The sequence below is a fragment of the Cimex lectularius genome, unplaced genomic scaffold (assembly GCF_000648675.2).
Source record: "Cimex lectularius strain Harlan isolate CLEC.00 unplaced genomic scaffold, Clec_2.1 scaffold15, whole genome shotgun sequence".
Lineage (NCBI taxonomy): Eukaryota > Metazoa > Arthropoda > Insecta > Hemiptera > Cimicidae > Cimex > Cimex lectularius.
In genome coordinates, this window is record NW_019392667.1 from 1,348,180 (window position 1) to 1,360,578 (window position 12,399).

Consider the following 12,399-nt stretch of genomic DNA (forward strand, 5'->3'; position numbering starts at 1 on the left):
GTCCCTTAGTTCACTTAAAAAGTTTTTTTTTAATTCTATGTGAACTAAAATATTTTTAATGAATTTAATCAGCAGTTCAATTTATTGTTTGTTATATTATAGAAAATCAATTATGATTATATGGGCGTCGGTGGCCGCAACGGTTTAGGCGTTGACACGGCGCTCATCACTGTAAGGTAAAGGTCCCGGGTTCGAATCCAGCGGCCCTGCATTCGAACCCGACATACTTAGAAATGAGTTGTTGTTTTTTTCAAAAACACCGGCACCCCGGAGCTTTTGGCTCTTGGCTCTACTCTCTTTGTTCCATAGTTCACTTAAAAAGTTTTTTTAAATTCCATGTGTACTAAAAGCAAAAACACCGAGCACATAACCTTTGCTGTTGCGAACCCTCGTAAAATAAAAATTTTTTAAAAAAATTATGACTATGTTGGGCAAGTATGTTTTATAATTTAAACAGTTTCTCCTCTTACAAACCAAGCTTAGGAACATTTTTGACTCTGTTTCTTATGCAATCTGAAATAAATCAAATTCTGTCCATAGGACGTCAAAAAAAGGATTATTCTTTAGAATAGCTCCACATAGAGATGATGATGAAGATCAGAAGTTGATGGCTTGTTATTTCCCAACCACAGGAGCATTTTGGCTTATTAGTTATTAGTATATCTTAGTTTTTGAATGTTTATTAAAAAACTCCTTTCTTTAAAAAAAATGGACATTTTATTATTAATCAAAATCGTACTTAACTTTCCATCTTTTAGAATTTGAAAGCTACTATAGAAAATCAATTATGACTAAGTTGGGCAACAGAAATTTACTTCATCAAAACGAAAATCCTTCAACACCTTATTTAACAAAAATCAACCTTCCAATTATAAGCAAAACTCCGTCGTTATAAACAGCCAAAAAGTAATGATAATAATAATAAAATAAAATAAAAAAATCCTAGAACAAGCTACGCTTTGAAAAGTAAATATGTTTACATAACCGATCAATGGAAAAAATATTTCTGTGAATTAAAATTTATTCCACTTAAAAGGAGAGATTTCTACATTATTTGGAAATACACCATCTAGGGGTCTTGATTGTAATAAAATATACATGTAGAATAATTATGTAACTTTGGTTTTCGTTTATGATAACACTTTTTGTAGGTTGGCCTTGAGCACGACTCTGATCTCAAAATTTTTATCCGGAGTCGGTTGGATTTTGGTAAGTTGGTCATTGTAGCCAGAGTTGGGCAAAATCAAACTAATTCAATCATGATTAAACTTCAATTAAAATTCTTAATCATGATTGAATTAGTTTCATTTTGCCCAGCTCTGCCCCACGGGGCTCCGGTGTGTCGGGGGTTGTATTCCCAACTTTCCTGGCTATTCCACTCCTTCCGTGCACGGTATTTCCTAGGTTGCTTTCTTTTCCAGTCCATCCACACTCGTCGTCCTCCTTACATCATCCAATCCCTCCAATTCAACTCCTCAGATCTCACTCGTAAGACCCGCTCATCCCCAGTCGACCTTATCCTTCCGCAACGTACAACCCATACCTTCGAAAGATCCTTTCTGATCCGAGCCCCTAAATTCTGGAACTCCCTTCCCCTTTCTATTCGTCACGCTGCCTCCTTTTCCTCCTTTAAATCCCACCTGGGGGGACCGCGGTAGCCGAGTGGTTAGCATGAGAGACTCTCACGCCGCGGTCGTGGTTCGATTCCCACCGTCGCCTCTGGCCCTTTTTTCACGATAACCCCCCCCCCCATTTGAACACACACATAAGAATTGTCACCATGGCTAATATGCATAGATCAAAACGCAAAAAAAAAACTGTATAATCACCTCCTCTTTATCCAAGCAGAGACCTCACGTTAACATTTGTTATTTTTGTTTAATATTCTCGTAATTTTTTCTTCTGTCCTGCCTTATTGGTATACATTGTGCCAAGATTTCTATCTTTTTTTTTTACTTTTAACTTCATAGAAGGAACTTTATTTATTTCATGTAAATTATTCTTAGGGGACACCAGTCCGAGAATAAAGTTATTTTTCTTCTTCTTATTTTGTGATGATTAACCGTGAGAATGGCTTATTGTTGTTGTTCAACGTAGAAGAGAAGACGAAAAGGAAAAACTGTTTTGAGCCAATTTCCTTACAGATTGCTTCTTAGATTTATAGTGGAAATTCCCGTTCTAAAAAAGCGTAAATAAATAAAATCATATTAGCTGGGGTGAATAGCCGTTTGGGAAAAAGGGTAAGTCGGTCGGGAAAGGGGGCCGGGGCCGGGAAGCGTTTTCCCGTCGGCACGGGTGATAAGAAACAATTTCCCAGCGGGGTCCGAACTCGGAGGCGAAGGCGGAAAAGACCCGTAGTTGCATAAGGCGAAAGGTGTAATCAAGGAGGCGGCAGAGGGAGGAGCGGGTCCTGCATAATAGAGGCGGAGAGCATTGCTAGGAGCAGCAAGCAATAGGACCGGCCCCCTGCTCCACCCCCGCTTACAGAACAAACAAACGAATATCAACTCAGCCCGGAATGGCAAACCTACAACGATGCTACCTCCACCTGCCCAAACCATCCGCCTCGCCAGGTAAACCTTTCAGAATAATAAAATATTTCCGACACCCAACCGAGTGTGTTGGGAGTTTAAAGGAAAATCCAGGGTCAAATGTAGTGCGAATGTTTCCATACATTATTAATTAATAGAGTTATAAAAATTAATTTTTTTTCTGTGAGTTTTTCTGATAAAAAAGTACTTTATTAGATAAACAAAGAAATGAACTGACGCTAAAACCTAGGTAAATATGCTACAGTTTTCCAGACTGAAATCATAGCGATTGTACACTTAGCCAGAGAAATAAAAAGGCTAGGATTACATTTCCCGAAGATAGCCATTTTCTCTTATAGTCAGGCAGCACTGTCCTAGCCTTATGTGTGGTGAAGGTTCCATGAACTGCATGGAGGCCCTGACAATTTTAATAAGAAAAAAAAAAGAAAAATTAAAGCTTGGATGTCAATAGGATAAATTAGTAGCACTCAGAAGAGATATAGCTAACCTAAGATAGAAGGTTTGGATGTTAGGGCGTAAAATGACCTTAGCCGTTAAAACGCCCTTAAAAATTAATAATAATAATAATAATGCTTTATTAAACATAAAAAAATAGGAAAAAAGACAATTTAGATATCAAAGCATTTAAGGCCATGGATCTTGGATCCGTCTGCCAGAGGTCGTTGATTAAACAATCAGAAACGAAAAAATACACAATCGAATAAAATAAAAGTGATAGCCGACGCAATAAAAAGGAAAAAAAGGAGAAACAACTGCCAAAATGCGAAAGAGAACAGAAAAACTGGTTATACAATAGAAATCAAAAATTAAACTCATTAATTAATTCATATCTGTAGTTCCATGCATGCCTAGCGTAACGAATTAAGGGCCGCGAATTTGAGCCACTCAAAAACCGTAACCTGGGGAGAAAGTGGCTATAATTCAAAAACGGCTAAAAAGATTTTAACGTCAAACCGGCCATTTGAAAGAAGAGGAACGTAACTTTTTAACGACGTATGTACCATTAAAATATATAAAATGTTTCCTTCTTGAAGGTGGGATAATAGGCCATCTCAAAAACAAAAACCACAAGCAGTTTTTATCCACACGTTTCGGATTTATTTTAATCCTTCCTCAGGTGAGTTTACGCCTATACACAGAACAAATATTTCTTACATTCTTAGATCAACATGGTTAATTGTTTCTTCACTACTTACAATGGTTAAAACAGTGGTCGTCTATCATTAATATTTTATAACAGTTTATTTTTAAAAAAATAACAAAATTATTTGTCAGAAATTAACCACTTTTTTAATGGAAATAATTGTTCATTTTAATATTTCATAAAGTTATAAAATGTGCTCAAGATTTTTCTTTTTTTTACGAATTATCACCTATGAAAATCGGTCGACTAGCTTTTGATAAAAATGACATTAGATAATACATTAAAAATGTATTTATGGAACCACTAATTTCCACATATCAACAAAGGCTGCACATTTCCTGTTAATTTTCTTGCCATGAAAAAAATGAAAAATAAAACTAACCTGTTAGTAGTAATAGCAACTACAAATCGCATTTATTCATCATTCTACAGTCGTAACTTTTTTCACGGCTGACAGTATGCTAAACCATCAAGACAGGCCGTTCTTGCAAAAATGAACTCTGCGCCGTGCTGTACACAGATAATTTTTAAAAAAAGTTAAATTTATTGATTCAATAATTATTAATTTATCGTTGCTTTGTTCGGACAATTTATTATTTGCTAATCTATTTGATCATTGCATTATAGATTAAATAATTTATTGACTGAATTGTGAGTCATCAATAGTCGTGCTCTTTTATATTTTATTGTTTCTACATTTAAATGTCTTTAAAAATTAATAGTAAGTAATAAGTATATTATATAAAATTCTTAAGAATATTTTCTGGTTTTTTCCTTTTTAATTTACCTCTGCTGTCTTGGAGATTTACACCATTTTATAATGATTGATTTCTATCTTGTACATTCATACATAATACAAACAGATTTGGGCAAAATCGAACTAATTCAATCAAAATTCTAAATCATGATTGAATTAGTTAGATTTTGCCCAACTCTGGCTACAATGATCAACTTACCAAAATCCAACACACTCCGGATAAAAATTTTGAAATGAGAGTTCTGCTCAAGGCCAACTTTCAAAAAGTATTATCATAAACAAAAACCAAAGTTACATAATTATTCTACATGTCTATTTTATTACAATCAAGACCCCTAGATGGTGTATTTTCCAAATAGTGTAGAAATCTCTCTTTTTAAGTGGAATAAATTTTAATTCAAAGAAATATTTTTTCCATTGATCGGTTATGTAAACATATTTACTTTTCAAAGCTTAGCTTGTGCTAGCATTTATTTTATTCATTATTTTTTGGCTTTTCATAACGACTTAGTTTTACTTATAATTGGAAGATTGATTTTTGTTAAATAAGGTGTTAAAGGATTTTCGTTTTTATGAAATAAATTTCTGTTAGAAAATTTTTTAAAAGTGATGAAGTTGTGTATTTTTCATTTTTTGAGCACCCATTTGAACATGATTTATTGAAATTTAGTTCTGACTAAATGTATAAAAATGTAAATATTGTGACTAAATTAGTCATGCCTCGTATTTAATTACTAGTCATGACTAATTTAGCCATCAATCACATATGGCGACTAAATTAGTCATGCCTCGTATTTAATTACTAGTCATGACTAATTTAGCCATCAATCACATGTGGCGACTAATGACTAATTAGTCACTTACTACCAATCATGACTAACGGTCTGAGGGATCAATCATTAATCATTAGACATGACTAATTTTTGCCCAACACTGAACACAAATTTGTGCTACAATTTTCACCCAGTGACATAAATCTTATTGTTCGTGGAGGACACGTCTTCTGAAATCAGCCTAGGCTGAAACCTTTTCCCTACTTCAACCTAAATTGCTCAAAAATGAATAGGGTTATTAAAAATTTTGTAGTATTATTTTCCCTACCATTTTTATTTTATTTTGATTATAAATTGCATTAAAATTTATTAGAAATTATTACTGAAGGATAATTTAATTTAATTTATTTGATGATTGTATTATAGATTAAAGACTGAATAGACCGAATTGTGAGTCATCAATAGTCGTGCTCTTTTATATTTTATTGTTTCCATATGTAAAAATCTGCAAAAATTAATAGTAAGTAATAAGTGTAATATATGAAATTATTTATTTTCTGAGTTTTTCCTTTTTTATTTACCTCTGCTGACTTGGAGATTTAAATCTTATTACCTTACTGTTTGGTCCTTCCCTGAGGGAGTGGATCTTTTCCTTGTTTAGATAAATAAATAAATAATAAACAAAAGAATATTACAAAAGAAACAATTCTCATATTGAGATATTAATAAAATTTGAAATTAAAAAACTGAATAAAAAGTTTGGAATTAACAATTTGACAATTTTTTAAAGGAAACTGACTGAATATTATTATTTGTTTTATATTGGAATACAGAAACAATTCTTACTTGACTAAATAATACTTACTTACTTGACTAAATATTATTACTATTATTTTTTTAATAACGGAAACAATTCTTATATTGACTAATTATTATTAATAAAATTAAATTAACAAACTGCAAGACAGACTTTGTATTGATTAAACAAATGAAAAATTTGACTCTTTGTTGTAAACTAAATGATAAAGAAATCCTTTTCCACAAGAAACAAATTAAAATGAAAACACTTGTGTGATGATACTCGCTAGATGAAAATGGGCTGATCTTTACTGCTTTTTCACCAAAAAAATCAAGCGTGCTTAGTGGCTTTCGGCGGCCCTTATAAATTTCACTGTGATAATCTTTTTATAATTTTTGATTTCTATCTTGTACATTTATACAAAATACAAATTTGTGCAACATTTTTCACCCGGTGACATAAAAAGATCCTGGAAGACACATTTTTTGAAGTCATGCTAGGCCAAAACCTTTTGACTACTGCAACCTAAATTGTTCAAAAATGAATAGGGATATTAAAAATGTTGTAGTATTTATTTTCCCTACCATTTTTATTTTAATTTTATTATAAATTGCATTAAAATTTATTAGAAATTATTACTGAAGGATAATTTAATTAATGGATTTTGAAAAATAACAAAATAATAGGTTTTCATACCATAATTTTGTTTATTGGACACAATAATTTTTTTAAACCACTAATACTATATAATGTCAGTACAGTATAATGTCTCCTGTTAGCTAAAATCTCTCTGCGCCTGTTAAGCTTACGATTAATAAGGTTGTCATTAATTTCATAAAGAATTTCATTTCATAGATGTTGCAACGATGCACCCAGTCGTTGCAGGTCAACAGGCAGCGGATGGTGATTGAAAGCCTTCTCTGCAACATCCTACATGTGCTCAATGGGATTGAGGTCTGGAGACAATCGGGGAAGGATAGGAAATAGATAGGAAATTCCCAGATTTTCTAAACATTGATGATGCATTGTCATCTAGAAATCGAAAATCCCTGGCAATGAGATCCCTGGTTTGAGGGATGTATTCCTCGATAATTTCTTGGACATAACGTTCACAAAAACCAAGCACAAACTTTTCCGACTGATTCCCAATCTTTGAATGCTTACTGGTTGGTTACTCTTTGCAACTGGTTGAGCCACAGGGCCTATCTATTATGCACTTTCTCCAATCCAAAATGAGTTAAGTACTTATTCATTCGAACGAAGTGCTCGATATACAATTCACAATAAGCTGACAGATTTCCAGCAACAATGATACTTCTACCATGGTCCACAGGTCCCTAAAAATTATTTACAAAGGAAATTTTAAAAAACTATTGGGTTGTCCGGAAAATAATGCAGGATTTTGGTATTAAACAAAAAAAAAGAAACTAGTTACTTTAAAGCAATGTTCTTTAATCAAAATAATTTCCCATACNGTAATCCTGTAAACGTAAACAGAATATTTTATATAGATTTTTTTTAATGAAAACTTAAAATCCTGCATTATTTTCCGGACAACCCGATATATACAGTTAAAACATGGCCTTAGAAAATCTGCAGCAATGTTGCTTTAACAAAATTGAAAAATGTTTCAGGACAAATAATAATGTTCTATCTGAATAATTTTAAAACTCCAAAACAAATAAAAAGTTTGGATCCAGATTGTAATTATTTCTATTAGTTATAAATATTGCTATAAGAACTAAGAAACTCAACAGTAAATACAAAAATATAACTGGATTTTTTACTGTATTTGTTTAAATTTGCATATAAAGTAGTACTGAAATATTAATCAAGTTATAATTTCCCATTAGAAGAGTCACCATTGAAACGGAGAGCTTGCAGTTTTAATTAATACTCGAAAAGCTTTTTCTCTGATTGAATGGCCCCTCCCACTGCCACAAAAAAACTTACTAATTACTTCTGACAATTGTGTTGTAATTATGTGTATTGTTAACTTCGTTCTTTGCTCTAGGACATTAAATATTAATCAATTGAGAAATACTCCGTGGAGATGTCCTTCGTTTAATTATTATATGCGCTGCAGAAACATAAAACTTGTTTGTCAAATGTTTAATTTCCGTTTGTAGATGATGTTGCATTTTGCCCTCACATGGCTTAAGTACAAAATTGTAATTCTTATTTGGGAATTACAATTAATTAAGGTTTTTAGTTGAGATAAAAAAGTCAATGGCACGAGCGGGATTCGAACCCACGACCTTCGGCTAGATACGCCGCTGCTCTACCACTTGAGCTATCGTGACCTCGATCCACTCGGACACCAACTCTTCACCTCAACCTGCAACCTTTCGAATTTTCCCTCCTTTTTGCCATTTTTCAAATGTCGTGTAATCGGATTGGATTCTCGGCGAAAAATGGCAAAAAGGAGGGAAAATTCAAAAGGTGGGGTTGAGATGGGAAGTTAGTGTCTGAGTGGATCGAGGCCACGATAGCTCAAGTGGTAGAGCAGCGGCGTATCTAGCCAAAGATCGTGGGTTCGAATCCCACTCGTGCCATTGACTTTTTTATCTCAACTAAAAACCTTAATTAATTGTAATATATTAATTGGTCAAGCGGACCACGAAATTAGTGAATATAATAAGAATGTAGAACAATTTTTTTTTTAAACTTTTCCATGCGGTTTTTTTTAATCAATTTTCTGCTTTATTTCTTACACATGAGTGTCCAAAAAAAAAATGATGTAAAAAATAAAGCAAATTTATAAAGTTTAAAAAAAAAGTATAAATTTAAAAAATACTAAGTCTTGTTAAATAAAAATCCAGGTTACATAATAAAAATTATAATAGGGGGTGGCAGTGGACAACAGATTAGGTATTGATATGGTGCTCATCAAGGTAAAGAGCCCACGTTCGAATCCACTGGCTCTGCATTGGAACCTGACAAACTTATAAAAAAAAATTTCTTTTTTTTTAAAACACAGACACCCTAACGGTTCATATAACCTCATAGTTAAAATACCTCGTTAAAAAGGTAAAAAATAAATATATAAGTGTGTAATTTTGTTTTGAACTTCTTAAAAATCCATTATATGTAATGATTATTTGGAGATCTAGAGGTGCGATCTGGTGTGATGTAGATTAGAAAAATTTTCTTTATCATGCCAACGTTTCAATCTTTATTGAGATCATCTTCAGGGCCTGGGATTTATAAAAATTGTTTAAATTTTACAAATACAAGTAGGATGTGGAAAAAATGAATTTATACAATGCTAGAAATTGTAGACACAATCAAAGTATTTGTACTCACTCAAAGTGTTTGTTTTCTGTGTAGATGTGTCATTAACGACATACAATAATGACACATGATGATCTCAATAAAGATTGAAATGTTGGCAAGATATAGAAAATGTTTTTCTAAACCTACGTCACACCAGACTGCATCTCACAATCTCCAAATAATCATTAATTAACGGTCGCTAAACATTACACGTTATATTTAGTGATCTGATTGGCCAAATTACTTCTTTCAATTAATCAACATTTTTATGTAAGGTTTTGGTTCAAATGAAAAAATTAGTTGCACGAGTGGGATTCGAACAAACGACGCCATATGTCGCCGAGAATCGAATCCTGATTACATGACATTTTAAAAATGACAAAAGGAGGGAAAATTCAAAAGGTTGTAGGTTGAGATGAGAATTTGGTGTCCAAGTGGTTCGAAGTCACAATAGCTCAAGTGATAGAGCAGCGGCGTATTGAACCAAAGGTCGTGGGTTCGAATCCCGCTCGTGACACTAACTTTTTCATATCAACCAAAACCTTACATAAAAATGTTAATTTACTTCTTAAAAATGTTGTTTTTGTTAAAAGAAGTAATCTTCAAAAACAAAACAAATATATACATAAATAAAGATTTTATGAATCAAGAATGTAATAAAAAGAGGCCGAAATCACTTGACAAACTAATTTGAACTTACACTTTTTTCAAACTACAAAGGATGAAATTAAATATTTGGAGTCCCAATGGGAGACAAAGTATTCAATATGGTTTAAGATAAAGTCTGCATTTCAACATTTCATCATCTTCAGTGGTCCTTTTCCTCTTCTAGTTCATTTTCAACTAAATTTCATACACAAAAAAAAGTATAAATTGTGAGATATTTTGTGACACAAATCCTCTGTGATTTGAGATGACTAAAACTCTTTAAAAATTATTTTATAATATATATTTCAAGTTAACTTTTTTTTAAATAAACTTACAATCGGTGGGTTTCATCTTCTAATCAAATTGCCGTTCAATTCTGGCACAAACGATTTTTTTTTTTCCTATATGACTGATAAAATCATGGGTGGGTAAACAAATTAAACATTTGGTCGAGAATCCTGTCAAATACCAGTTATAAAAAGGGTTTGGAATTGGTCTCAACATTTTACCTGTATTGTTCTTGTGTCAAGATGGCCACCAAGCACTACTACTACTTTAATTAGGGATTGTAAGATTAAAGACAAATAATAAGTAGAAGGAAAAACCATCTTATCTCTATGAAGCATAGAGAGCAAGTCCAAAGTCGGCAAAGTTGGGAGAGAGACTTAGGCTTAGGTCTACGTCCACAGCTAGAGACCAGGCTTAAGCATGTGCTCTAATCAAATTTCATAGATTTTCTCATTTACCAAATTCATTTTCTGGTGGACTTTGTATGAGAAGATGCAATACAAATAAAAATTCTGCACTTCAAGCTGGTTTGTCATAAAAGTGATGTTCGTGTTTGTGTATATGGAGTTTTGATTTTTTAAGAATTACAGTTAATTATGATTGATTTGATGCGTTTAAGTTATTCTTCCTTATCGATAACTTTGAAACAAGTTTGCCAATACATAGGAAACTTCGCATTGGTTTAGAAGCCTATAAACTACACTAATGGCTTCCAAAAATAAATTAGAATTTGGTGTATAAAATTAAATGTTTAAGTGGTATTGATTTCGGTATTATTTTTCTCACATGTACAACAAAACAAAAAAGTTCTGAAAATTACTGAGAACATAAACGATATAAAACTAAAACTGAGACCGCTTGGCAGACAAGAGGTTAAAAATAAAAAATGGTGGGTTTTTTGGGGGTTTTTTACATAGTTGAAGCCAAACTGATAATTAGGAATTAAATTAAACAAAATTCCAATAAAATGCAAATATATTTTCAATATAAATACAAATATATGTATAATAACGTATAAAAATAACAAAAAAATATAGACAAGACAATAGGTATAATTTTATAATACCTGCACAATTTGCAAATTAAAGCAACTCATCGCAGATTCCATAATAAGTTTTTTTTATCTTAGCGAGCTAATAATGGTAACTACCAGAATATGGCCCCAAAACAAAAATATCTATTTTGTAAACACAAATATCTACATTTTTAATGTGAACAATAAAATATTTCAATAATTTATAGTAGGGTTTTTCAACCATTATAAATTTTGTAAAACATTTGTTAATAGCATATAGTACAATAAATATAAAGGTAACACTCACAGGTCACAAGTCGAAAGTATTGAGTATTTCTTAAATTGTTAAATAGTTTAATAAAATATCAATTTGTACTATTATAATATAAAAAATTTGAGTAAGAAGAGAGCGCTAATTTTTTTAAAAGTTAAAGACAGCACTTGAAAAAAAAGGCTGCTGAGAGTGAAATGATGAAGGCACAGCCGAAGAAGACAACAGTTAAAAGGCATTGTATTACAAATTAACTTGTTCGTTAAGCTCAGTTAACCCCGTTTTTACTTCTAAAATTGCCCGAATCTCAAACCTGAATAAAATGTACCAAAATGTTATAAAATTTGAAAAACTCGGTCGTTCTAGTCTATAACATCAATGTGACATGGCCCATTGGTTTGCACGTTAGCCGAGAGTCAACTGTACACGGGCTCCAATGAAATTTTAATAATTTGATAGATTGAGGTCTTTTTTTTTAAGGGATTGAGAGACGGGTAGTGCTGGACTTCTTCACCATGCGAATTAAGTTATATGCAGGGGTCAGAACATGCAATCTGTACTGAATCCGAAGTTACCTGACCAGCACGATCGCCTGAGCCAAAGGTGCTATGAGAATGTTTGTATGCTAAAATATTCTATTTATGCACATTGGTGAACAACCACTGGCGGGAGGAAGCCACATTCATCATTTTTGCCAGCAGAATCTGAACCCAGCCATCCTAATATCGTTGCTCACTGACTAACATTTGCTTCCAGATGGTACGGATTACTCTTCTAATGATTTAACACTAATCTATGCCCTATGCACATCTGGAGTGCGATACACCTTGCTGCAAGCCAGTTCCTTCCACATTATGCATTAACTGGTCAGCGATC